This window comes from Schistocerca gregaria, unplaced genomic scaffold, assembly GCF_023897955.1.
Source record: "Schistocerca gregaria isolate iqSchGreg1 unplaced genomic scaffold, iqSchGreg1.2 ptg000178l, whole genome shotgun sequence".
Classification (NCBI taxonomy): Eukaryota; Metazoa; Arthropoda; class Insecta; order Orthoptera; family Acrididae; genus Schistocerca; species Schistocerca gregaria.
In genome coordinates, this window is record NW_026061728.1 from 11,720,767 (window position 1) to 11,747,541 (window position 26,775).

The 26,775-nt window shown below is 46.0% G+C and overlaps 12 non-coding genes across 12 annotated transcripts; all 12 read left to right on the forward strand.

The window, feature by feature from the left end:
- Positions 1-1,381: 1,381 nt before the first annotated feature.
- Positions 1,382-1,454, forward strand: Trnak-cuu (transfer RNA lysine (anticodon CUU)). Its single transcript has one exon. It is a non-coding gene; the product is annotated as a tRNA-Lys (tRNA).
- A 1,446-nt stretch (positions 1,455-2,900) lies between these two features.
- Trnak-cuu (transfer RNA lysine (anticodon CUU)) lies at positions 2,901-2,973 on the forward strand. Its single transcript has one exon. It is a non-coding gene; the product is annotated as a tRNA-Lys (tRNA).
- A 1,452-nt stretch (positions 2,974-4,425) lies between these two features.
- Trnak-cuu (transfer RNA lysine (anticodon CUU)) lies at positions 4,426-4,498 on the forward strand. Its single transcript has one exon. It is a non-coding gene; the product is annotated as a tRNA-Lys (tRNA).
- A 2,966-nt stretch (positions 4,499-7,464) lies between these two features.
- Trnak-cuu (transfer RNA lysine (anticodon CUU)) lies at positions 7,465-7,537 on the forward strand. Its single transcript has one exon. It is a non-coding gene; the product is annotated as a tRNA-Lys (tRNA).
- Positions 7,538-10,505: 2,968 nt separating this feature from the next.
- On the forward strand, positions 10,506-10,578 carry Trnak-cuu (transfer RNA lysine (anticodon CUU)). Its single transcript has one exon. It is a non-coding gene; the product is annotated as a tRNA-Lys (tRNA).
- Positions 10,579-13,555: 2,977 nt separating this feature from the next.
- Positions 13,556-13,628, forward strand: Trnak-cuu (transfer RNA lysine (anticodon CUU)). Its single transcript has one exon. It is a non-coding gene; the product is annotated as a tRNA-Lys (tRNA).
- A 2,971-nt stretch (positions 13,629-16,599) lies between these two features.
- Trnak-uuu (transfer RNA lysine (anticodon UUU)) lies at positions 16,600-16,672 on the forward strand. The gene has a single exon. It is a non-coding gene; the product is annotated as a tRNA-Lys (tRNA).
- A 1,455-nt stretch (positions 16,673-18,127) lies between these two features.
- Trnak-cuu (transfer RNA lysine (anticodon CUU)) lies at positions 18,128-18,200 on the forward strand. The gene has a single exon. It is a non-coding gene; the product is annotated as a tRNA-Lys (tRNA).
- A 1,446-nt stretch (positions 18,201-19,646) lies between these two features.
- On the forward strand, positions 19,647-19,719 carry Trnak-cuu (transfer RNA lysine (anticodon CUU)). The gene has a single exon. It is a non-coding gene; the product is annotated as a tRNA-Lys (tRNA).
- A 1,434-nt stretch (positions 19,720-21,153) lies between these two features.
- On the forward strand, positions 21,154-21,226 carry Trnak-cuu (transfer RNA lysine (anticodon CUU)). The gene has a single exon. It is a non-coding gene; the product is annotated as a tRNA-Lys (tRNA).
- A 1,437-nt stretch (positions 21,227-22,663) lies between these two features.
- Positions 22,664-22,736, forward strand: Trnak-cuu (transfer RNA lysine (anticodon CUU)). Its single transcript has one exon. It is a non-coding gene; the product is annotated as a tRNA-Lys (tRNA).
- A 1,425-nt stretch (positions 22,737-24,161) lies between these two features.
- Positions 24,162-24,234, forward strand: Trnak-cuu (transfer RNA lysine (anticodon CUU)). The gene has a single exon. It is a non-coding gene; the product is annotated as a tRNA-Lys (tRNA).
- The last annotated feature ends 2,541 nt before the right edge of the window (positions 24,235-26,775 follow it).

The following is a 26,775-nucleotide window of genomic DNA, read 5'->3' on the forward strand; positions in this document are numbered from 1 at the left end:
AAATAGCAACTTTAAACTTTGCCTACGTCTCTGTCAGTCGCAAGGAAACTGTATTTGAATGTGAAGGTGATTTTGTAGACATGTGTGGAAGACATGTTCTGAAATGCAAGTGTTGTAGTTTGGAGAGCACATCGGTTACGTGTCAGATGTGTAGCCAAGCAGTAATGGGTCGCCATAGCTGCAAATATTAGCCGGTAATATGAAGTGTTGTCAGCTGAAGTCTGATGATGCAGACGACCGTAAGGACGAAGTACCCAAGAGTACCGCTAGGCCGCGCCTCTTTAGCTCAGTGGTAGAGCACTGCTCTAATAAACCAGGCATCGGAAGTTCCATCCTCACAGGAGATAGATGAATTTTGGAAATCAGTTGCACGTCGTGGCCGTATAGCAAACAGTATCTGTGATGACGAACAATTAGCGACAGGCGTTTTTTTAAAGAATTACTCTCAGATGTGATTAAGGCGAATGGCGCAGATAAAGCATTTGCCAAAGCAGTACAGCATAAAGTGAGACGAGGCAGTCTGAATTATATTTTATAGAAGTATTTCTCACATATCTCAGAGCCTCTCGCGGTCGTCGTCGTCGTCGTCTTCGTCGTCGCCGCCGCCGCCGCTTCTGCAGAAGTAGCAAATGGTCATCGTTGCAAATGCGGCGAGGGACGCCCTGCCTTCGATTCCGAATGCACAAAGTGTGTGGTCTTGTTTCTCAGTGTATATTTGGTCGGTCTCGTAAGAGGTTGAATGTAACGAATGGGTGGGAAAGAGCAAGGGGCAGCGGCTGTGTAGAACGAAAACACAAATCCTCAGGGGTGTGAGCGTTTCGAGATGAGTCGTATACATGATCTAGTTGGTCGTCAGTGACGATGTGGCCTAATGGATAAGGCGTCGGACTTCGGATCTGATGATTACAGGTTCGAATGTTGTCACGCTCGTTTTTTTTCCAGTTCTGAAAAAGAAACATACCGTTTTAATGTAGCAATTGAGCATACGAAATCGTCTGAATGTTGCTGTTGACCATTTTTTGCTTGGAAATGCTCTTGAGCTTGAAACACACACAACAAGACCGGTGTTAACTAGCGAAATGGTCGGCAGAGTGCCGACACCGCGAGTTTTGACTGGCACTTGCACATCTAAAACAACGTCGGAAAGTAACTCGTTCGGCTTTTGAGTCACATAAAGTATGTGTGTTAATTTTGACGCCACTAGCTCTGCATGCTGTCATGCAATTTCTTTACCTCTCAGAAATGATTTTGACATAAAAGTGAAGTACGTGACGAGTGTGACGTTAGGAAAACATTAGGCAGCATGGAGAGATTCTGTATGGGACCACCCAACCCAAACGAGTACTGTGTGACGTGCTATCCGGCAGGTATTCACTGAGGTAGCCGGCTAGCTCAGTCGGTAGAGCGTCAGACTCTTAATCCTAGGGTCGTGGGTTCGAGCCACACGCTGGGCGGAACGGAATTTGTTCCGCTGCAGATGTAAATTACCGTTTTTCTGATTAACGAGATGTAATGGAAATAGCAACTTTAAACTTTGCCTACGTCTCTGTCAGTCACAAGGAAACTGTATTTGAATGTGAAGGTGATTTTGTAGACATGTGTGGAAGACATGTTTTGAAATGCATGTGTTGTAGTTTGGAGAGCACATCGGTTACGTGTCAGATGTGTAGCCAAGCAGTAACGGGTCGCCATAGCTGCAAATATTAGCCGGTAATATGAAGTGTTGTCAGCTGAAGTCTGATGATGCAGACGACCGTAAGGACGAAGTACCCAAGAGTACCGCTAGGCCGCGCCTCTTTAGCTCAGTGGTAGAGCACTGCTCTAATAAACCAGGCATCGGAAGTTCCATCCTCACAGGAGAAAGATGAATTTTGGAAATCAGTTGCGCGTCGTGGCCGTATAGCAAACAGTATCTGTGATGACGAACAATTAGCGACAGGCGTATTTTTTAAGAATTACTCTCAGATGTGATTAAGGCGAATGGCGCAGATAAAGCATTTGCCAAAGCAGTACAGCATAAAGTGGGACGAGGCAGTCTGAATTATATTTTATAGATGTATTTCTCACATATCTCAGAGCCTCTCGCGGTCGTCGTCGTCGTCGTCGTCTTCGTCGTCGCCGCCGCCGCCGCTTCTGCAGAAGTAGCAAATGGTCATCGTAGCAAATGCGGCGAGGGACGCCCTGCCTTCGATTCCGAATGCACAAAGTGTGTGGTCTTGTTTCTCAGTCTATATTTGGTCGGTCTCGTAAGAGGTTGAATGTAACGAATGGGTGGGAAAGAGCAAGGGGCAGCGGCTGTGTAGAACGAAAACACAAATCCTCAGGGGTGTGAGCATTTCGAGATGAGTCGTATACATGATATAGTTGGTCGTCAGTGACCATGTGACCTAATGGATAAGGCGTCGGACTTCGGATCTCATGATTACAGGTTCGAATGTTGTCACGCTCGTTTTTTTTCCAGTTCTGAAAAAGAAACATACCGTTTTAATGTAGCAATTGAGCATACGAAACCGTCTGAATGTTGCTGTTGACCATTTTTTGCTTGGAAATGCTCTTGAGCTTGAAACACACACAACAAGACCGGTGTTAACTAGCGAAATGGTCGGCAGAGTGCCGACACCGCGAGTTTTGACTGGCACTTGCACATCTAAAACAACGTCGGAAAGTAACTCGTTCGGCTTTTGAGTCACATAAAGTATGTGTGTTAATTTTGACGCCACTAGCTCTCCATGCTGTCATGCAATTTCTTTACCTCTCAGAAATGATTATGACATAAAAGTGAAGTACGTGACGAGTGTGACGTTAGGAAAACATTAGGCAGCATGGAGAGATTCTGTATGGGACCACCCAACCCAAACGAGTACTGTGTGACGTGCTATCCGGCAGGTATTCACCGAGGTAGCCGGCTAGCTCAGTCGGTAGAGCGTCAGACTCTTAATCCTAGGGTCGTGGGTTCGAGCCACACGCTGGGCGGAACGGAATTTGTTCGCTGCAGATGTAAATTACCGTTTTTCTGATTAACGAGATGTAATGGAAATAGCAACTTTAAACTTTGCCTACGTCTCTGTCAGTCACAAGGAAACTGTATTTGAATGTGAAGGTGATTTTGTAGACATGTGTGGAAGACATGTTCTGAAATGCAAGTGTTTTAGTTTGGAGAGCACATCGGTTACGTGTCAGATGTGTAGCCAAGCAGTAATGGGTCGCCATAGCTGCAAATATTAGCCGGTAATATGAAGTGTTGTCAGCTGAAGTCTGATGATGCAGACGACCGTAAGGACGAAGTACCCAAGAATACCGCTAGGCCGCGCCTGTTTAGCTCAGTGGTAGAGCACTGCTCTAATAAACCAGGCATCGGAAGTTCCATCCTCACAGGAGAAAGATGAATTTTGGAAATCAGTTGCACGTCGTGGCCGTATAGCAAACAGTATCTGTGATGACGAACAATTAGCGACAGGCGTATTTTTTAAGAATTACTCTCAGATGTGATTAAGGCGAATGGCGCAGATAAAGCATTTGCCAAAGCGGTACAGCACAAAGTGGCACGAGGCAGTCTGAATTACATTTTACAGATGTATTTCTCACATATCTCAGAGCCTCTCGCGGTCGTCGTCGTCGTCGTCGTCGTCGTCGTCGTCGTCGTCGCCGCCGCCGCTTCTGCAGAAGTAGCAAATGGCCATCGTAGCAAATGCGGCGAGGGACGCCCTGCCTTCGATTCCGAATGCACAAAGTGTGTGGTCTTGTTTCTCAGTGTATATTTGGTCGGTCTCGTAAGAGGTTGAATGTAACGAATGGTTGGGAAAGAGCAAGGGGCAGCGGCTGTGTAGAACGAAAACACAAATCCTCAGGGGTGTGAGCGTTTCGAGATGAGTCGTATACATGGTATAGTTGGTCGTCAGTGACCATGTGGCCTAATGGATAAGGCGTCGGTCTTCGGATCTGATGATTACAGGTTCGAATGTTGTCACGCTCGTTTTTTTTTCCAGATCTGAAAAAGAAACATACCGTTTTAATGTAGCAATTGAGCATACGAAACCGTTTGAATGTTGCTGTTGACCATTTTTTGCTTGGAAATGCTCTTGAGCTTGAAACACACACAACAAGACCGGTGTTAACTAGCGAAATGGTCGGCAGAGTGCCGACACCGCGAGTTTTGACTGGCACTTGCACATCTAAAACAACGTCGGAAAGTAACTCGTTCGGCTTTTGAGTCACATAAAGTATGTGTGTTAATTTTGACGCCACTAGCTCTGCATGCTGTCATGCAATTTCTTTACCTCTCAGAAATGATTATGACATAAAAGTGACGTATGTGACGAGTGTGACGTTAGGAAAACATTAGGCAGCATGGAGAGATTCTGTATGGGACCACCCAACCCAAACGAGTACTGTGTGACGTGCTATCCGGCAGGTATTCACCGAGGTAGCCGGCTAGCTCAGTCGGTAGAGCGTCAGACTCTTAATCCTAGGGTCGTGGGTTCGAGCCACACGCTGGGCGGAACGGAATTTGTTCCGCTGCAGATGTAAATTACCGTTTTTCTGATTAACGAGATGTAATGGAAATAGCAACTTTAAACTTTGCCTACGTCTCTGTCAGTCACAAGGAAACTGTATTTGAATGTGAAGGTGATTTTGTAGACATGTGTGGAAGACATGTTTTGAAATGCATGTGTTGTAGTTTGGAGAGCACATCGGTTACGTGTCAGATGTGTAGCCAAGCAGTAATGGGTCGCCATAGCTGCAAATATTAGCCGGTAATATGAAGTGTTGTCAGCTGAAGTCTGATGATGCAGACGACCGTAAGGACGAAGTACCCAAGAGTACCGCTAGGCCGCGCCTCTTTAGCTCAGTGGTAGAGCACTGCTCTAATAAACCAGGCATCGGAAGTTCCATCCTCACAGGAGAAAGATGAATTTTGGAAATCAGTTGCGCGTCGTGGCCGTATAGCAAACATTATCTGTGATGACGAACAATTAGCGACAGGCGTTTTTTTTAAGAATTACTCTCAGATGTGATTAAGGCGAATGGCGCAGATAAAGCATTTGCCAAAGCAGTACAGCATAAAGTGGGACGAGGCAGTCTGAATTATATTTTATAGATGTATTTCTCACATATCTCAGAGCCTCTCGCGGTCGTCGTCGTCGTCGTCGTCGTCTTCGTCGTCGCCGCCGCCGCCGCTTCTGCAGAAGTAGCAAATGGTCATCGTAGCAAATGCGGCGAGGGACGCCCTGCCTTCGATTCCGAATGCACAAAGTGTGTGGTCTTGTTTCTCAGTCTATATTTGGTCGGTCTCGTAAGAGGTTGAATGTAACGAATGGGTGGGAAAGAGCAAGGGGCAGCGGCTGTGTAGAACGAAAACACAAATCCTCAGGGGTGTGAGCATTTCGAGATGAGTCGTATACATGATATAGTTGGTCGTCAGTGACCATGTGGCCTAATGGATAAGGCGTCGAACTTCGGATCTCATGATTACAGGTTCGAATGTTGTCACGCTCGTTTTTTTTCCAGTTCTGAAAAAGAAACATACCGTTTTAATGTAGCAATTGAGCATACGAAACCGTCTGAATGTTGCTGTTGACCATTTTTTGCTTGGAAATGCTCTTGAGCTTGAAACACACACAACAAGACCGGTGTTAACTAGCGAAATGGTCGGCAGAGTGCCGACACCGCGAGTTTTGACTGGCACTTGCACATCTAAAACAACGTCGGAAAGTAACTCGTTCGGCTTTTGAGTCACATAAAGTATGTGTGTTAATTTTGACGCCACTAGCTCTGCATGCTGTCATGCAATTTCTTTACCTCTCAGAAATGATTATGACATAAAAGTGAAGTACGTGACGAGTGTGACGTTAGGAAAACATTAGGCAGCATGGAGAGATTCTGTATGGGACCACCCAACCCAAACGAGTACTGTGTGACGTGCTATCCGGCAGGTATTCACCGAGGTAGCCGGCTAGCTCAGTCGGTAGAGCGTCAGACTCTTAATCCTAGGGGCGTTGGTTTTGAGCCACACGCTGCTCGGAACGGAATTTGTTCCGCTGCAGATGTAAATTACTGTTTTTCTGATTAACGAGATGTAATGGAAATAGCAACTTTAAACTTTGCCTACGTCTCTGTCAGTCACAAGGAAACTGTATTTGAATGTGAAGGTGATTTTGTAGACATGTGTGGAAGACATGTTTTGAAATGCATGTGTTGTAGTTTGGAGAGCACATCGGTTACGTGTCAGATGTGTAGGCAAGCAGTAATGGGTCGCCATAGCTGCAAATATTAGCCGGTAATATGAAGTCTTGTCAGCTGAAGTCTGATGATGCAGACGACCGTAAGGACGAAGTACCCAAGAATACCGCTAGGCCGCGCCTCTTTAGCTCAGTGGTAGAGCACTGCTCTAATAAACCAGGCATCGGAAGTTCCATCCTCACAGGAGAAAGATGAATTTTGGAAATCAGTTGCGCGTCGTGGCCGTATAGCAAACAGTATCTGTGATGACGAACAATTAGCGACAGGCGTTTTTTTTAAGAATTTCTCTCAGATGTGATTAAGGCGAATGGCGCAGATAAAGCATTTGCCAAAGCAGTACAGCATAAAGTGGGACGAGGCAGTCTGAATTATATTTTATAGATGTATTTCTCACATATCTCAGAGCCTCTCGCGGTCGTCGTCGTCGTCGTCTTCGTCGTCGCCGCCGCCGCCGCTTCTGCAGAAGTAGCAAATGGTCATCGTAGCAAATGCGGCGAGGGACGCCCTGCCTTCGATTCCGAATGCACAAAGTGTGTGGTCTTGTTTCTCAGTGTATATTTGGTCGGTCTCGTAAGAGGTTGAATGTAACGAATGGGTGGGAAAGAGCAAGGGGCAGCGGCTGTGTAGAACGAAAACACAAATCCTCAGGGGTGTGAGCATTTCGAGATGAGTCGTATACATGATACAGTTGGTCGTCAGTGACCATGTGGCCTAATGGATAAGGCGTCGGTCTTCGGATCTGATGATTACAGGTTCGAATGTTGTCACGCTCGTTTTTTTTCCAGATCTGAAAAAGAAACATACCGTTTTAATGTAGCAATTGAGCATACGAAACCGTTTGAATGTTGCTGTTGACCATTTTTTACTTGGAAATGCTCTTGAGCTTGAAACACACACAACAAGACCGGTGTTAACTAGCGAAATGGTCGGCAGAGTGCCGACACCGCGAGTTTTGACTGGCACTTGCACATCTAAAACAACGTCGGAAAGTAACTCGTTCGGCTTTTGAGTCACATAAAGTATGTGTGTTAATTTTGACGCCACTAGCTCTGCATGCTGTCATGCAATTTCTTTACCTCTCAGAAATGATTATGACATAAAAGTGACGTATGTGACGAGTGTGACGTTAGGAAAACATTAGGCAGCATGGAGAGATTCTGTATGGGACCAAACAACCCAAACGAGTACTGTGTGACGTGCTATCCGGCAGGTATTCACCGAGGTAGCCGGCTAGCTCAGTCGGTAGAGCGTCAGACTCTTAATCCTAGGGTCGTGGGTTCGAGCCACACGCTGGGCGGAACGGAATTTGTTCCGCTGCAGATGTAAAGTACCGTTTTTCTGATTAACGAGATGTAATGGAAATAGCAACTTTAAACTTTGCCTACGTCTCTGTCAGTCACAAGGAAACTGTATTTGAATGTGAAGGTGATTTTGTAGACATGTGTGGAAGACATGTTTTGAAATGCATGTGTTGTAGTTTGGAGAGCACATCGGTTACGTGTCAGATGTGTAGCCAAGCAGTAATGGGTTGCCATAGCTGCAAATATTAGCCGGTAATATGAAGTGTTGTCAGCTGAAGTCTGATGATGCAGACGACCGTAAGGACGAAGTACCCAAGAGTACCGCTAGGCCGCGCCTCTTTAGCTCAGTGGTAGAGCACTGCTCTAATAAACCAGGCATCGGAAGTTCCATCCTCACAGGAGAAAGATGAATTTTGGGAATCAGTTGCGCGTCGTGGCCGTATAGCAAACAGTATCTGTGATGACGAACAATTAGCGACAGGCGTTTTTTTTAAGAATTACTCTCAGATGTGATTAAGGCGAATGGCGCAGATAAAGCATTTGCCAAAGCAGTACAGCATAAAGTGGGACGAGGCAGTCTGAATTATATTTTATAGATGTATTTCTCACATATCTCAGAGCCTCTCGCGGTCGTCGTCGTCGTCGTCGTCGTCTTCGTCGTCGCCGCCGCCGCCGCTTCTGCAGAAGTAGCAAATGGTCATCGTAGCAAATGCGGCGAGGGACGCCCTGCCTTCGATTCCGAATGCACAAAGTGTGTGGTCTTGTTTCTCAGTCTATATTTGGTCGGTCTCGTAAGAGGTTGAATGTAACGAATGGGTGGGAAAGAGCAAGGGGCAGCGGCTGTGTAGAACGAAAACACAAATCCTCAGGGGTGTGAGCATTTCGAGATGAGTCGTATACATGATCTAGTTGGTCGTCAGTGACGATGTGGCCTAATGGATAAGGCGTCGGACTTCGGATCTGATGATTACAGGTTCGAATGTTGTCACGCTCGTTTTTTTTCCAGTTCTGAAAAAGAAACATACCGTTTTAATGTAGCAATTGAGCATACGAAACCGTCTGAATGTTGCTGTTGACCATTTTTTGCTTGGAAATGCTCTTGAGCTTGAAACACACACAACAAGACCGGTGTTAACTAGCGAAATGGTCGGCAGAGTGCCGACACCGCGAGTTTTGACTGGCACTTGCACATCTAAAACAACGTCGGAAAGTAACTCGTTCGGCTTTTGAGTCACATAAAGTATGTGTGTTAATTTTGACGCCACTAGCTCTGCATGCTGTCATGCAATTTCTTTACCTCTCAGAAATGATTATGACATAAAAGTGAAGTACGTGACGAGTGTGACGTTAGGAAAACATTAGGCAGCATGGAGAGATTCTGTATGGGACCACCCAACCCAAACGAGTACTGTGTGACGTGCTATCCGGCAGGTATTCACCGAGGTAGCCGGCTAGCTCAGTCGGTAGAGCGTCAGACTCTTAATCCTAGGGGCGTTGGTTTTGAGCCACACGCTGCTCGGAACGGAATTTGTTCCGCTGCAGATGTAAATTACTGTTTTTCTGATTAACGAGATGTAATGGAAATAGCAACTTTAAACTTTGCCTACGTCTCTGTCAGTCACAAGGAAACTGTATTTGAATGTGAAGGTGATTTTGTAGACATGTGTGGAAGACATGTTTTGAAATGCATGTGTTGTAGTTTGGAGAGCACATCGGTTACGTGTCAGATGTGTAGGCAAGCAGTAATGGGTCGCCATAGCTGCAAATATTAGCCGGTAATATGAAGTCTTGTCAGCTGAAGTCTGATGATGCAGACGACCGTAAGGACGAAGTACCCAAGAATACCGCTAGGCCGCGCCTCTTTAGCTCAGTGGTAGAGCACTGCTCTAATAAACCAGGCATCGGAAGTTCCATCCTCACAGGAGAAAGATGAATTTTGGAAATCAGTTGCGCGTCGTGGCCGTATAGCAAACAGTATCTGTGATGACGAACAATTAGCGACAGGCGTTTTTTTTAAGAATTTCTCTCAGATGTGATTAAGGCGAATGGCGCAGATAAAGCATTTGCCAAAGCAGTACAGCATAAAGTGGGACGAGGCAGTCTGAATTATATTTTATAGATGTATTTCTCACATATCTCAGAGCCTCTCGCGGTCGTCGTCGTCGTCGTCTTCGTCGTCGCCGCCGCCGCCGCTTCTGCAGAAGTAGCAAATGGTCATCGTAGCAAATGCGGCGAGGGACGCCCTGCCTTCGATTCCGAATGCACAAAGTGTGTGGTCTTGTTTCTCAGTGTATATTTGGTCGGTCTCGTAAGAGGTTGAATGTAACGAATGGGTGGGAAAGAGCAAGGGGCAGCGGCTGTGTAGAACGAAAACACAAATCCTCAGGGGTGTGAGCATTTCGAGATGAGTCGTATACATGATATAGTTGATCGTCAGTGACCATGTGGCCTAATGGATAAGGCGTCGGACTTCGGATCTGATGATTACAGGTTCGAATGTTGTCACGCTCGTTTTTTTTTTCCAGTTCTGAAAAAGAAACATACCGTTTTAATGTAGCAATTGAGCATACGAAACCGTCTGAATGTTGCTGTTGACCATTTTTTGCTTGGAAATGCTCTTGAGCTTGAAACACACACAACAAGACCGGTGTTAACTAGCGAAATGGTCGGCAGAGTGCCGACACCGCGAGTTTTGACTGGCACTTGCACATCTAAAACAACGTCGGAAAGTAACTCGTTCGGCTTTTGAGTGACATAAAGTATGTTTGTTAATTTTGACGCCACTAGCTCTCCATGCTGTCATGCAATTTCTTTACCTCTCAGAAATGATTATGACATAAAAGTGAAGTACGTGACGAGTGTGACGTTAGGAAAACATTAGGCAGCATGGAGAGATTCTGTATGGGACCACCCAACCCAAACGAGTACTGTGTGACGTGCTATCCGGCAGGTATTCACCGAGGTAGCCGGCTAGCTCAGTCGGTAGAGCGTCAGACTCTTAATCCTAGGGTCGTGGGTTCGAGCCACACGCTGGGCGGAACGGAATTTGTTCCGCTGCAGATGTAAATTACCGTTTTTCTGATTAACGAGATGTAATGGAAATAGCAACTTTAAACTTTGCCTACGTCTCTGTCAGTCACTAGGAAACTGTATTTGAATGTGAAGGTGATTTTGTAGACATGTGTGGAAGACATGTTCTGAAATGCAAGTGTTGTAGTTTGGAGAGCACATCGGTTACGTGTCAGATGTGTAGCCAAGCAGTAATGGGTCGCCATAGCTGCAAATATTAGCCGGTAATATGAAGTGTTGTCAGCTGAAGTCTGATGATGCAGACGACCGTAAGGACGAAGTACCCAAGAATACCGCTAGGCCGCGCCTCTTTAGCTCAGTGGTAGAGCACTGCTCTAATAAACCAGGCATCGGAAGTTCCATCCTCACAGGAGAAAGATGAATTTTGGAAATCAGTTGCACGTCGTGGCCGTATAGCAAACAGTATCTGTGATGACGAACAATTAGCGACAGGCGTATTTTTTAAGAATTACTCTCAGATGTGATTAAGGCGAATGGCGCAGATAAAGCATTTGCCAAAGCGGTACAGCACAAAGTGGCACGAGGCAGTCTGAATTACATTTTACAGATGTATTTCTCACATATCTCAGAGCCTCTCGCGGTCGTCGTCGTCGTCGTCGTCGTCGTCGTCGTCGTCGCCGCCGCTGCTTCTGCAGAAGTAGCAAATGGCCATCGTAGCAAATGCGGCGAGGGACGCCCTGCCTTCGATTCCGAATGCACAAAGTGTGTGGTCTTGTTTCTCAGTGTATATTTGGTCGGTCTCGTAAGAGGTTGAATGTTACGAATGGGTGGGAAAGAGCAAGGGGCAGCGGCTGTGTAGAACGAAAACACAAATCCTCAGGGGTGTGAGCGTTTCGAGATGAGTCGTATACATGATATAGTTGGTCGTCAATGACCATGTGGCCTAATGGATAAGGCGTCGGACTTCGGATCTGATGATTACAGGTTCGAATGTTGTCACGCTCGTTTTTTTTCCAGTTCTGAAAAAGAAACATACCGTTTTAATGTAGCAATTGAGCATACGAAACCGTTTGAATGTTGCTGTTGACCATTTTTTGCTTGGAAATGCTCTTGAGCTTGAAACACACACAACAAGACCGGTGTTAACTAGCGAAATGGTCGGCAGAGTGCCGACACCGCGAGTTTTGACTGGCACTTGCACATCTAAAACAACGTCGGAAAGTAACTCGTTCGGATTTTGAGTCACATAAAGTATGTGTGTTAATTTTGACGCCACTAGCTCTGCATGCTGTCATGCAATTTCTTTACCTCTCAGAAATGATTATGACATAAAAGTGAAGTATTTGACGAGTGTGACGTTAGGAAAACATTAGGCAGCATGGAGAGATTCTGTATGGGACCACCCAACCCAAACGAGTACTGTGTGACGTGCTATCCGGCAGGTATTCACCGTGGTAGCCGGCTAGCTCAGTCGGTAGAGCCTCAGACTCTTAATCCTAGGGTCGTGGGTTCGAGCCACACGCAGGGCGGAACGGAATTTGTTCCGCTGCAGATGTAAATTACCGTTTTTCTGATTAACGAGATGTAATGGAAATAGCAACTTTAAACTTTGCCTACGTCTCTGTCAGTCACAAGGAAACTGTATTTGAATGTGAAGGTGATTTTGTAGACATGTGTGGAAGACATGTTCTGAAATGCAAGTGTTGTAGTTTGGAGAGCACATCGGTTACGTGTCAGATGTGTAGCCAAGCAGTAATGGGTCGCCATAGCTGCAAATATTAGCCGGTAATATGAAGTGTTGTCAGCTGAAGTCTGATGATGCAGGCGACCGTAAGGCCGAAGTACGCAAGATTACCGCTAGGCCGCGCCTCTTTAGCTCAGTGGTAGAGCATTGCTCTAATAAACGAGGTGTCGTAAGTTCCATCCTCACAGGAGAAAGATGAATTTTGGAAATCAGTTGCGGGTCGTGGCCGTATAGCAAACAGTATCTGTGATGACGAACAATTAGCGACAGGCGTTTTTTTTCAGAATTACTCTCAGATGTGATTAAGGCGAATGGCGCAGATAAAGCATTTGCCAAAGCGGTACAGCATAATGTGGCACGAGGCAGTCTGAATTACATTTTACAGATGTATTTCTCACATATCTCAGAACCTCTCGCGGTCGTCGTCGTCGTCGTCGTCGTCGTCGTCGTCGACGTCGTCGCCGCCGCCGCTTCTGCAGAAGTAGCAAATGGCCATCGTAGCAAATGCGGCGAGGGACGCCCTGCCTTCGATTCCGAATGCACAAAGTGTGTGGTCTTGTTTCTCAGTGTATATTTGGTCGGTCTCGTAAGAGGTTGAATGTAACGAATGGGAGGGAAAGAGCAAGGGGCAGCGGCTGTGTAGAACGAAAACACAAATCCTCAGGGGTGTGAGCGTTTCGAGATGAGTCGTATACATGACATATTTGGTCGTCAGTGACCATGTGGCCTAATGGATAAGGCGTTGGACTCCGGATCTGATGATTACAGGTTCGAATGTTGTCACGCTCGTTTTTTTCCAGTTCTGAAAAAGAAACATACCGTTTTAATGTAGCAATTGAGCAGTACGAAACCGTCTGAATGTTGCTGTTGACCATTTTTTGCTTGGAAATGCTCTTGAGCTTGAAACACACACAACAAGACCGGTGTTAACTAGCGAATTGGTCTGCAGAGTGCCGACACCGCGAGTTTTGACTGGCACTTGCACATCTAAAACAACGTCGGAAAGTAACTCGTTCGGCTTTTGAGTCACATAAAGTATGTGTGTTAATTTTGACGCCACTAGCTCTGCATGCTGTCATGCAATTTCTTTACCTCTCAGAAATGATTATGACATAAAAGTGAAGTATGTGACGAGTGTGACGTTAGGAAAACATTAGGCAGCATGGAGAGATTCTGTATGGGACCAAACAACCCAAACGAGTACTGTGTGACGTGCTATCCGGCAGGTATTCACCGAGGTAGCCGGCTAGCTCAGTCGGTAGAGCGTCAGACTCTTAATCCTAGGGTCGTGGGTTCGAGCCACACGCTGGGCGGAACGGAATTTGTTCCGCTGCAGATGTAAAGTACCGTTTTTCTGATTAACGAGATGTAATGGAAATAGCAACTTTAAACTTTGCCTACGTCTCTGTCAGTCACAAGGAAACTGTATTTGAATGTGAAGGTGATTTTGTAGACATGTGTGGAAGACATGTTTTGAAATGCATGTGTTGTAGTTTGGAGAGCACATCGGTTACGTGTCAGATGTGTAGCCAAGCAGTAATGGGTTGCCATAGCTGCAAATATTAGCCGGTAATATCAAGTGTTGTCAGCTGAAGTCTGATGATGCAGACGACCGTAAGGACGAAGTACCCAAGAGTACCGCTAGGCCGCGCCTCTTTAGCTCAGTGGTAGAGCACTGCTCTAATAAACCAGGCATCGGAAGTTCCATCCTCACAGGAGAAAGATGAATTTTGGGAATCAGTTGCGCGTCGTGGCCGTATAGCAAACAGTATCTTTGATGACGAACAATTAGCGACAGGCGTTTTTTTTAAGAATTACTCTCAGATGTGATTAAGGCGAATGGCGCAGATAAAGCATTTGCCAAAGCGGTACAGCATAAAGTGGCACGAGGCAGTATGAATTACACTTTACAGATGTATTTCTCACATATCTCAGAGCCTCTCGCGGTCGTCGTCGTCGTCGTCGTCGTCGTCGTCGTCGTCGCCGCCGCTGCTTCTGCAGAAGTAGCAAATGGCCATCGTAGCAAATGCGGCGAGGGACGCCCTGCCTTCGATTCCGAATGCACAAAGTGTGTGGTCTTGTTTCTCAGTGTATATTTGGTCGGTCTCGTAAGAGGTTGAATGTTACGAATGGGTGGGAAAGAGCAAGGGGCAGCGGCTGTGTAGAACGAAAACACAAATCCTCAGGGGTGTGAGCGTTTCGAGATGAGTCGTATACATGATATAGTTGGTCGTCAATGACCATGTGGCCTAATGGATAAGGCGTCGGACTTCGGATCTGATGATTACAGGTTCGAATGTTGTCACGCTCGTTTTTTTTCCAGTTCTGAAAAAGAAACATACCGTTTTAATGTAGCAATTGAGCATACGAAACCGTTTGAATGTTGCTGTTGACCATTTTTTGCTTGGAAATGCTCTTGAGCTTGAAACACACACAACAAGACCGGTGTTAACTAGCGAAATGGTCGGCAGAGTGCCGACACCGCGAGTTTTGACTGGCACTTGCACATCTAAAACAACGTCGGAAAGTAACTCGTTCGGATTTTGAGTCACATAAAGTATGTGTGTTAATTTTGACGCCACTAGCTCTGCATGCTGTCATGCAATTTCTTTACCTCTCAGAAATGATTATGACATAAAAGTGAAGTATTTGACGAGTGTGACGTTAGGAAAACATTAGGCAGCATGGAGAGATTCTGTATGGGACCACCCAACCCAAACGAGTACTGTGTGACGTGCTATCCGGCAGGTATTCACCGTGGTAGCCGGCTAGCTCAGTCGGTAGAGCCTCAGACTCTTAATCCTAGGGTCGTGGGTTCGAGCCACACGCAGGGCGGAACGGAATTTGTTCCGCTGCAGATGTAAATTACCGTTTTTCTGATTAACGAGATGTAATGGAAATAGCAACTTTAAACTTTGCCTACGTCTCTGTCAGTCACAAGGAAACTGTATTTGAATGTGAAGGTGATTTTGTAGACATGTGTGGAAGACATGTTCTGAAATGCAAGTGTTGTAGTTTGGAGAGCACATCGGTTACGTGTCAGATGTGTAGCCAAGCAGTAATGGGTCGCCATAGCTGCAAATATTAGCCGGTAATATGAAGTGTTGTCAGCTGAAGTCTGATGATGCAGGCGACCGTAAGGCCGAAGTACGCAAGATTACCGCTAGGCCGCGCCTCTTTAGCTCAGTGGTAGAGCATTGCTCTAATAAACGAGGTGTCGTAAGTTCCATCCTCACAGGAGAAAGATGAATTTTGGAAATCAGTTGCGGGTCGTGGCCGTATAGCAAACAGTATCTGTGATGACGAACAATTAGCGACAGGCGTTTTTTTTCAGAATTACTCTCAGATGTGATTAAGGCGAATGGCGCAGATAAAGCATTTGCCAAAGCGGTACAGCATAATGTGCCACGAGGCAGTCTGAATTACATTTTACAGATGTATTTCTCACATATCTCAGAACCTCTCGCGGTCGTCGTCGTCGTCGTCGTCGTCGTCGACGTCGTCGCCGCCGCCGCTTCTGCAGAAGTAGCAAATGGCCATCGTAGCAAATGCGGCGAGGGACGCCCTGCCTTCGATTCCGAATGCACAAAGTGTGTGGTCTTGTTTCTCAGTGTATATTTGGTCGGTCTCGTAAGAGGTTGAATGTAACGAATGGGAGGGAAAGAGCAAGGGGCAGCGGCTGTGTAGAACGAAAACACAAATCCTCAGGGGTGTGAGCGTTTCGAGATGAGTCGTATACATGACATATTTGGTCGTCAGTGACCATGTGGCCTAATGGATAAGGCGTTGGACTCCGGATCTGATGATTACAGGTTCGAATGTTGTCACGCTCGTTTTTTTCCAGTTCTGAAAAAGAAACATACCGTTTTAATGTAGCAATTGAGCAGTACGAAACCGTCTGAATGTTGCTGTTGACCATTTTTTGCTTGGAAATGCTCTTGAGCTTGAAACACACACAACAAGACCGGTGTTAACTAGCGAATTGGTCTGCAGAGTGCCGACACCGCGAGTTTTGACTGGCACTTGCACATCTAAAACAACGTCGGAAAGTAACTCGTTCGGCTTTTGAGTCACATAAAGTATGTGTGTTAATTTTGACGCCACTAGCTCTGCATGCTGTCATGCAATTTCTTTACCTCTCAGAAATGATTATGACATAAAAGTGAAGTATGTGACGAGTGTGACGTTAGGAAAACATTAGGCAGCATGGAGAGATTCTGTATGGGACCACCCAACCCAAACGAGTACTGTGTGACGTGCTATCCAGCAGGTATTCACCGAGGTAGCCGGCTAGCTCAGTCGGTAGAGCGTCAGACTTTTAATCCTAGGGTCGTGGGTTCGAGCCACACGCTGGGCGGAACGGAATTTGTTCCGCTGCAGATGTAAATTACCGTTTTTCTGATTAACGAGATGTAATGGAAATAGCAACTTTAAACTTTGCCTGCGTCTCTGTCAGTCACAAGGAAACTGTATTTGAATGTGAAGGTGATTTTGTAGACATGTGTGGAAGACATGTTTTGAAATGCATGTGTTGTAGTTTGGAGAGCACATCGGTTACGTGTCAGATGTGTAGCCAAGCAGTAATGGGTCGCCATAGCTGCAAATATTAGCTGGTAATATGAAGTGTTGTCAGCTGAAGTCTGATGATGCAGACGACCGTAAGGACGAAGTACCCAAGAGTACCGCTAGGCCGCGCCTCTTTAGCTCAGTGGTTGAGCACTGCTCTAATAAACCAGGCATCGGAAGTTCCATCCTCACAGGAGAAAGATGAATTTTGGAAATCAGTTGCGCGTCGTGGCCGTATAGCAAACAGTATCTGTGATGACGAACAATTAGCGACAGGCGTTTTTTTTTCAAAATTACTCTCAGATGTGATTAAGGCGAATGGCGCAGATAAAGCATTTGCCAAAGCGGTACAGCATAATGTGGCACGAGGCAGTCTGAATTACATTTTACAGATGTATTTCTCACATATCTCAGAGCCTCTCGCGGTCGTCGTCGTCGTCGTCGTCGTCGTCGTCTTCGTCGTCACCGCCGCCGCCGCTTCTGCAGAAGTAGCAAATGGCCATCGTAGCAAATGTTGCGAGGGAGGCCCTGCCTTCGATTCCGAATGCACAAAGTGTGTGGTCTTGTTTCTCAGTGTATTTTTGGTCAGTCTCGTAAGAGGTTGAATGTAACGAATGGGTGGGTAAGAGCAAGGGGCAGCGGCTGTGTAGAACGAAAACACAAATCCTCAGGGGTGTGAGCGTTTCGAGATGAGTCGTATACATGATATAGTTGGTCGTCAGTGACCATGTGGCCTAATGGATAAATCGTCGGACTCCGGATCTGATGATTACAGGTTCGAATGTTGTCACGCTCGTTTTTTTCCAGTTCTGAAAAAGAAACATACCGTTTTAATGTAGCAATTAAGCATACTAAACCGTCTGAATGTTGCTGTTGACCATTTTTTGCTTGGAAATGCTCTTGAGCTTGAAACACACACAACAAGACCGGTGTTAACTAGCGAAATGGTCGGCAGCGTGCCGACACCGCGAGTTTTGACTGGCACTTGCACATCTAAAACAACGTCGGAAAGTAACTCGTTCGGCTTTTGAGTCACATAAAGTATGTGTGTTAATTTTGACGCCACTAGCTCTGCATGCTGTCATGCAATTTCTTTACCTCTCAGAAATGATTATGACATAAAAGTGAAGTACGTGACGAGTGTGACGTTAGGAAAACATTAGGCAGCATGGAGAGATTCTGTATGGGACCACCCAACCCAAACGAGTACTGTGTGACGTGCTATCCGGCAGGTATTCACCGAGGTAGCCGGCTAGCTCAGTCGGTAGAGCGTCAGACTCTTAATCCTAGGGTCGTGGGTTCGAGCCACACGCTGGGCGGAACGGAATTTGTTCCGCTGCAGATGTAAATTACCGTTTTTCTGATTAACGAGATGTAATGGAAATAGAAACTTTAAACTTTGCCTACGTCTCTGTCAGTCACAAGGAAACTGTATTTGAATGTGAAGGTGAGTTTGTAGACATGTGTGGAAGACATGTTTTGAAATGCATGTGTTGTAGTTTGGAGAGCACATCGGTTACGTGTCAGATGTGTAGCCAAGCAGTAATGGGTCGCCATAGCTGCAAATATTAGCCGGTAATATGAAGTGTTGTCAGCTGAAGTCTGATGATGCAGACGACTGTAAGGACGAAGTACCCAAGAGTACCGCTAGGCCGCGCCTCTTTAGCTCAGTGGTAGAGCACTGCTCTAATAAACCAGGCATCGGAAGTTCCATCCTCACAGGAGAAAGATGAATTTTGGAAATCAGTTGCGCGTCGTGGCCGTGTAGCAAACAGTATCTGTGATGACGAACAATTAGCGACAGGCGTTTTTTTTAAGAATTACTCTCAGATGTGATTAAGGCGAATGGCGCAGATAAAGCATTTGCCAAAGCAGTGCAGCATAAAGTGGGACGAAACAGTCTGAATTATATTTTATAGATGTATTTCTCACATATCTCAGAGCCTCTCGCGGTCGTCGTCGTCGTCGTCGTCTTCGTCGTCGCCGCCGCCGCCGCTTCTGCAGAAGTAGCAAATGGCCATCGTAGCAAATGCGGCGAGGGACGCCCTGCCTTCGATTCCGAATGCACAAAGTGTGTGGTCTTGTTTCTCAGTGTATATTTGGTCGGTTTCGTAAGAGGTTGAATGTAACGAATGGGTGGGAAAGAGCAAGTGGCAGCGGCTGTGTAGAACGAAAATACAAATCCTCAGGGGTGTGAGCGTTTCGAGATGAGTCGTATACATGATATAGTTGGTCGTCAGTGACCATGTGGCCTAATGGATAAGGCGTCGGACTTCGGATCTGATGATTACAGGTTCGAATGTTGTCACGCTCGTTTTTTTTCCAGTTCTGAAAAAGAAACATACCGTTTTAATGTAGCAATTGAGCATACGAAACCGTCTGAATGTTGCTGTTGACCATTTTTTGCTTGGAAATGCTCTTGAGCTTGAAACACACACAACAAGACCGGTGTTAACTAGCGAAATGGTCGGCAGCGTGCCGACACCGCGAGTTTTGACTGGCACTTGCACATCTAAAACAACGTCGGAAAGTAACTCGTTCGGCTTTTGAGTCACATAAAGTATGTGTGTTAATTTTGACGCCACTAGCTCTGCATGCTGCCATGCAATTTCTTTACCTCTCAGAAATGATTATGTCATAAAAGTGAAGTACATGACGAGTGTGACGTTAGGAAAACATTAGGCAGCATGGAGAGATTCTGTATGGGACCACCCAACCCAAACGAGTACTGTGTGATGTGCTATCCGGCAGGTATTCACCGTGGTAGCCGGCTAGCTCAGTCGGTAGAGCGTCAGACTCTTAATCCTAGGGTCGTGGGTTCGAGCCACACGCTGGGCGGAACGGAATTTGTTCCGCTGCAGATCTAAATTACCGTTTTTCTGATTAACGAGATGTAATGGAAATAGCAACTTTAAACTTTGCCTACGTCTCTGTCAGTCACAAGGAAACTGTATTTGAATGTGAAGGTGATTTTGTAGACATGTGTGGAAGACATGTTTTGAAATGCATGTGTTGTAGTTTGGAGAGCACATCGGTTACGTGTCAGATGTGTAGCCAAGGAGTAATGGGTCGCCATAGCTGCAAATATTAGCCGGTAATATGAAGTGTTGTCAGCTGAAGACTGATGATGCAGATGACCGTAAGGACGAAGTACCCAAGAGTACCGCTAGGCCGCGCCTCTTTAGCTCAGTGGTAGAGCACTGCTCTAATAAACCAGGCATCGGAAGTTCCATCCTCACAGGAGAATGATGAATTTTGGAAATCAGTTGCGCGTCGTGGCCGTATAGCAAACAGTATCTGTGATGACGAACAATTAGCGACAGGCGTTTTTTTTAAGAATTACTCTCAGATGTGATTAAGGCGAATGGCGCAGATAAAGCATTTGCCAAAGCGGTACAGCATAAAGTGGCACGAGGCAGTCTGAATTACATTTTACAGATGTATTTCTCAAATATCTCAGAGCCTCCAGCGGTCGTCGTCGTCGTCGTCGTCGTCGCCGCCGATTCTGCAGAAGCAGCAAATGGCCATCGTAGCAAATGCGGCGAGGGACGCCCTGCCTTCGATTCCGAATGCACAAAGTGTGTGGTCTTGTTTCTCAGTGTATATTTGGTCGGTTTCGTAAGAGGTTGAATGTAACGAATGGGTGGGAAAGAGCAAGTGGCAGCGGCTGTGTAGAACGAAAACACAAATCCTCAGGGGTGTGAGCGTTTCGAGATGAGTCGTATACATGATATAGTTGGTCGTCAGTGACCATGTGGCCTAATGGATAAGGCGTCGGACTTCGGATCTGATGATTACAGGTTCGAATGTTGTCACGCTCGTTTTTTTTCCAGTTCTGAAAAAGAAACATACCGTTTTAATGTAGCAATTGAGCATACGAAACCGTCTGAATGTTGCTGTTGACCATTTTTTGCTTGGAAATGCTCTTGAGCTTGAAACACACACAACAAGACCGGTGTTAACTAGCGAAATGGTCGGCAGAGTGCCGACACCGCGAGTTTTGTCTGGCACTTGCACATCTAAAACAACGTCGGAAAGTAACTCGTTCGGCTTTTGAGTCACATAAAGTATGTGTGTTAATTTTGACGCCACTAGCTCTGCATGCTGCCATGCAATTTCTTTACCTCTCAGAAATGATTATGTCATAAAAGTGAAGTACATGACGAGTGTGACGTTAGGAAAACATTAGGCAGCATGGAGAGATTCTGTATGGGACCACCCAACCCAAACGAGTACTGTGTGATGTGCTATCCGGCAGGTATTCACCGTGGTAGCCGGCTAGCTCAGTCGGTAGAGCGTCAGACTCTTAATCCTAGGGTCGTGGGTTCGAGCCACACGCTGGGCGGAACGGAATTTGTTCCGCTGCAGATGTAAATTACCGTTTTTCTGATTAACGAGATGTAATGGAAATAGCAACTTTAAACTTTGCCTACGTCTCTGTCAGTCACAAGGAAACTGTATTTGAATGTGAAGGTGATTTTGTAGACATGTGTGGAAGACATGTTTTGAAATGCATGTGTTGTAGTTTGGAGAGCACATCGGTTACGTGTCAGATGTGTAGCCAAGCAGTAATGGGTCGCCATAGCTGCAAATATTAGCCGGTAATATGAAGTGTTGTCAGCTGAAGACTGATGATGCAGACGACCGTAAGGACGAAGTACCCAAGAGTACCGCTAGGCCGCGCCTCTTTAGCTCAGTGGTAGAGCACTGCTCTAATAAACCAGGCATCGGAAGTTCCATCCTCACAGGAAAAAGATGAATTTTGGAAATCAGTTGCGCGTCGTGGCCGTATAGCAAACAGTATCTGTGATGACGAACAATTAGCGACAGGCGTTTTTTTTAAGAATTACTCTCAGATGTGATTAAGGCGAATGGCGCAGATAAAGCATTTGCCAAAGCGGTACAGCATAAAGTGGCACGAGGCAGTCTGAATTACATTTTACAGATGTATTTCTCAAATATCTCAGAGCCTCCAGCGGTCGTCGTCGTCGTCGTCGTCGTCGTCGTCGCCGCTTCTGCAGAAGTAGCAAATGGCCATCGTAGCAAATGCGGCGAGGGACGCCCTGCCTTCGATTCCGAATGCACAAAGTGTGTGGTCTTGTTTCTCAGTGTATATTTGGTCGGTTTCGTAAGAGGTTGAATGTAACGAATGGGTGGGAAAGAGCAAGTGGCAGCAGCTGTGTAGAACGAAAACACAAATCCTCAGGGGTGTGAGCGTTTCGAGATGAGTCGTATACATGATATAGTTAGTCGTCAGTGACCATGTGGCCTAATGGATAAGGCGTCGGACTTCGGATCTGATGATTACAGGTTCGAATGTTGTCACGCTCGTTTTTTTTCCAGTTCTGAAAAAGAAACATACCGTTTTAATGTAGCAATTGAGCATACGAAACCGTCTGAATGTTGCTGTTGACCATTTTTTGCTTGGAAATGCTATTGAGCTTGAAACACATACAACAAGACCGGTGTTAACTAGCGAAACGGTCGGCAGAGTGCCGACACCGCGAGTTTTGACTGGCACTTGCACATCTAAAACAACGTCGGAAAGTAACTCGTTCGGCTTTTGAGTCACATAAAGTATGTGTGTTAATTTTGACGCCACTAGCTCTGCATGCTGCCATGCAATTTCTTTACCTCTCAGAAATGATTATGTCATAAAAGTGAAGTACATGACGAGTGTGACGTTAGGAAAACATTAGGCAGCATGGAGAGATTCTGTATGGGACCACCCAACCCAAACGAGTACTGTGTGATGTGCTATCCGGCAGGTATTCACCGTGGTAGCCGGCTAGCTCAGTCGGTAGAGCGTCAGACTCTTAATCCTAGGGTCGTGGGTTCGAGCCACACGCTGGGCGGAACGGAATTTGTTCCGCTGCAGATGTAAATTACCGTTTTTCTGATTAACGAGATGTAATGGAAATAGCAACTTTAAACTTTGCCTACGTCTCTGTCAGTCACAAGGAAACTGTATTTGAATGTGAAGGTGATTTTGTAGACATGTGTGGAAGACATGTTTTGAAATGCATGTGTTGTAGTTTGGAGAGCACATCGGTTACGTGTCAGATGTGTAGCCAAGCAGTAATGGGTCGCCATAGCTGCAAATATTAGCCGGTAATATGAAGTGTTGTCAGCTGAAGACTGATGATGCAGACGACCGTAAGGACGAAGTACCCAAGAGTACCGCTAGGCCGCGCCTCTTTAGCTCAGTGGTAGAGCACTGCTCTAATAAACCAGGCATCGGAAGTTCCATCCTCACAGGAAAAAGATGAATTTTGGAAATCAGTTGCGCGTCGTGGCCGTATAGCAAACAGTATCTGTGATGACGAACAATTAGCGACAGGCGTTTTTTTTAAGAATTACTCTCAGATGTGATTAAGGCGAATGGCGCAGATAAAGCATTTGCCAAAGCGGTACAGCATAAAGTGGCACGAGGCAGTCTGAATTACATTTTACAGATGTATTTCTCAAATATCTCAGAGCCTCCAGCGGTCGTCGTCGTCGTCGCCGCCGCTTCTGCAGAAGTAGCAAATGGCCATCGTAGCAAATGCGGCGAGGGACGCCCTGCCTTCGATTCCGAATGCACAAAGTGTGTGGTCTTGTTTCTCAGTGTATATTTGTTCGGTTTCGTAAGAGGTTGAATGTAACGAATGGGTGGGAAAGAGCAAGTGGCAGCGGCTGTGTAGAACGAAAACACAAATCCTCAGGGGTGTGAGCGTTTCGAGATGAGTCGTATACATGATATAGTTAGTCGTCAGTGACCATGTGGCCTAATGGATAAGGTGTCGGACTTCGGATCTGATGATTACAGGTTCGAATGTTGTCACGCTCGTTTTTTTTCCAGTTCTGAAAAAGAAACATACCGTTTTAATGTAGCAATTGAGCATACGAAACCGTCTGAATGTTGCTGTTGACCATTTTTTGCTTGGAAATGCTATTGAGCTTGAAACACATACAACAAGACCGGTGTTAACTAGCGAAACGGTCGGCAGAGTGCCGACACCGCGAGTTTTGACTGGCACTTGCACATCTAAAACAACGTCGGAAAGTAACTCGTTCGGCTTTTGAGTCACATAAAGTATGTGTGTTAATTTTGACGCCACTAGCTCTGCATGCTGCCATGCAATTTCTTTACCTCTCAGAAATGATTATGTCATAAAAGTGAAGTACATGACGAGTGTGACGTTAGGAAAACATTAGGCAGCATGGAGAGATTCTGTATGGGACCACCCAACCCAAACGAGTACTGTGTGATGTGCTATCCGGCAGGTATTCACCGTGGTAGCCGGCTAGCTCAGTCGGTAGAGCGTCAGACTCTTAATCCTAGGGTCGTGGGTTCGAGCCACACGCTGGGCGGAACGGAATTTGTTCCGCTGCAGATGTAAATTACCGTTTTTCTGATTAACGAGATGTAATGGAAATAGCAACTTTAAACTTTGCCTACGTCTCTGTCAGTCACAAGGAAACTGTATTTGAATGTGAAGGTGATTTTGTAGATATGTGTGGAAGACATGTTTTGAAATGCATGTGTTGTAGTTTGGAGAGCACATCGGTTACGTGTCAGATGTGTAGCCAAGCAGTAATGGGTCGCCATAGCTGCAAATATTAGCCGGTAATATGAAGTGTTGTCAGCTGAAGACTGATGATGCAGACGACCGTAAGGACGAAGTACCCAAGAGTACCGCTAGGCCGCGCCTCTTTAGCTCAGTGGTAGAGCACTGCTCTAATAAACCAGGCATCGGAAGTTCCATCCTCACAGGAGAAAGATGAATTTTGGAAATCAGTTGCGCGTCGTGGCCGTATAGCAAACAGTATCTGTGATGACGAACAATTAGCGACAGGCGTTTTTTTTAAGAATTACTCTCAGATGTGATTAAGGCGAATGGCGCAGATAAAGCATTTGCCAAAGCGGTACAGCATAAAGTGGCACGAGGCAGTCTGAATTACATTTTACAGATGTATTTCTCAAATATCTCAGAGCCTCCAGCGGTCGTCGTCGTCGTCGTCGTCGTCGTCGTCGCCGCCGCTTCTGCAGAAGTAGCAAATGGCCATCGTAGCAAATGCGGCGAGGGACGCCCTGCCTTCGATTCCGAATGCACAAAGTGTGTGGTCTTGTTTCTCAGTGTATATTTGGTCGGTTTCGTAAGAGGTTGAATGTAACGAATGGGTGGGAAAGAGCAAGTGGCAGCGGCTGTGTAGAACGAAAACACAAATCCTCAGGGGTGTGAGCGTTTCGAGATGAGTCGTATACATGATATAGTTGGTCGTCAGTGACCATGTGGCCTAATGGATAAGGCGTCGGACTTCGGATCTGATGATTACAGGTTCGAATGTTGTCACGCTCGTTTTTTTTCCAGTTCTGAAAAAGAAACATACCGTTTTAATGTAGCAAATTGAGCATACGAAACCGTCTGAATGTTGCTGTTGACCATTTTTTGCTTGGAAATGCTCTTGAGCTTGAAACACACACAACAAGACCGGTGTTAACTAGCGAAATGGTCGGCAGAGTGCCGACACCGCGAGTTTTGACTAGCACTTGCACATCTAAAACAACGTCGGAAAGTAACTCGTTCGGCTTTTGAGTCACATAAAGTATGAGTGTTAATTTTGACGCCACTAGCTCTGCATGCTGCCATGCAATTTCTTTACCTCTCAGAAATGATTATGACATAAAAGTGAAGTACGTGACGAGTGTGACGTTAGGAAAACATTAGGCAGCATGGAGAGATTCTGTATGGGACCACCCAACCCAAACGAGTACTGTGTGACGTGCTATCCGGCAGGTATTCACCGTGGTAGCCGGCTAGCGCAGTCGGTAGAGCGTCAGACTCTTAATCCTAGGGTCGTGGGTTCGAGCCACACGCTGGGCGGAACGGAATTTGTTCCGCTGCAGATGTAAATTACCGTTTTTCTGATTAACGAGATGTAATGGAAATAGCAACTTTAAACTTTGCCTACGTCTCTGTCAGTCACAAGGAAACTGTACTTGAATGTGAAGGTGATTTTGTAGACATGTGTGGAAGACATGTTTTGAAATGCATGTGTTGTAGTTTGGAGAGCACATCGGTTACGTGTCAGATGTGTAGCCAAGCAGTAATGGGTCGCCATAGCTGCAAATATTAGCCGGTAATATGAAGTGTTGTCAGCTGAAGACTGATGATGCAGACGACCGTAAGGACGAAGTACCCAAGAGTAATGCTAGGCCGCGCCTCTTTAGCTCAGTGGTAGAGCACTGCTCTAACAAACCAGGCATCGGAAGTTCCATCCTCACAGGAGAAAGATGAATTTTGGAAATCAGTTGCGCGTCGTGGCCGTATAGCAAACAGTATCTGTGATGACGAACAATTAGCGACAGGCGTTTTTTTTAAGAATTACTCTCAGATGTGATTAAGGCGAATGGCGCAGATAAAGCATTTGCCAAAGCGGTACAGCATAAAGTGGCACGAGGCAGTCTGAATTACATTTTACAGATGTATTTCTCAAATATCTCAGAGCCTCCCGCGGTCGTCGTCGTCGTCGTCGTCGTCGTCGTCGCCGCTTCTGCAGAAGTAGCAAATGGCCATCGTAGCAAATGCGGCGAGGGATGCCCTGCCTTCGATTCCGAATGCACAAAGTGTGTGGTCTTGTTTCTCAGTCTATATTTGGTCGGTCTCGTAAGAGGTTGAATGTAACGAATGGGTGGGAAAGAGCAAGGGGCAGCGGCTGTGTAGAACGAAAACACAAATCCTCAGGGGTGTGAGCGTTTCGAGATGAGTCGTATACATGATATAGTTGGTCGTCAGTGACCATGTGGCCTAATGGATAAGGCGTCGGACTTCGGATCTGATGATTACAGGTTCGAATGTTGTCACGCTCGTTTTTTTTCCAGTTCTGAAAAAGAAACATACCGTTTTAATG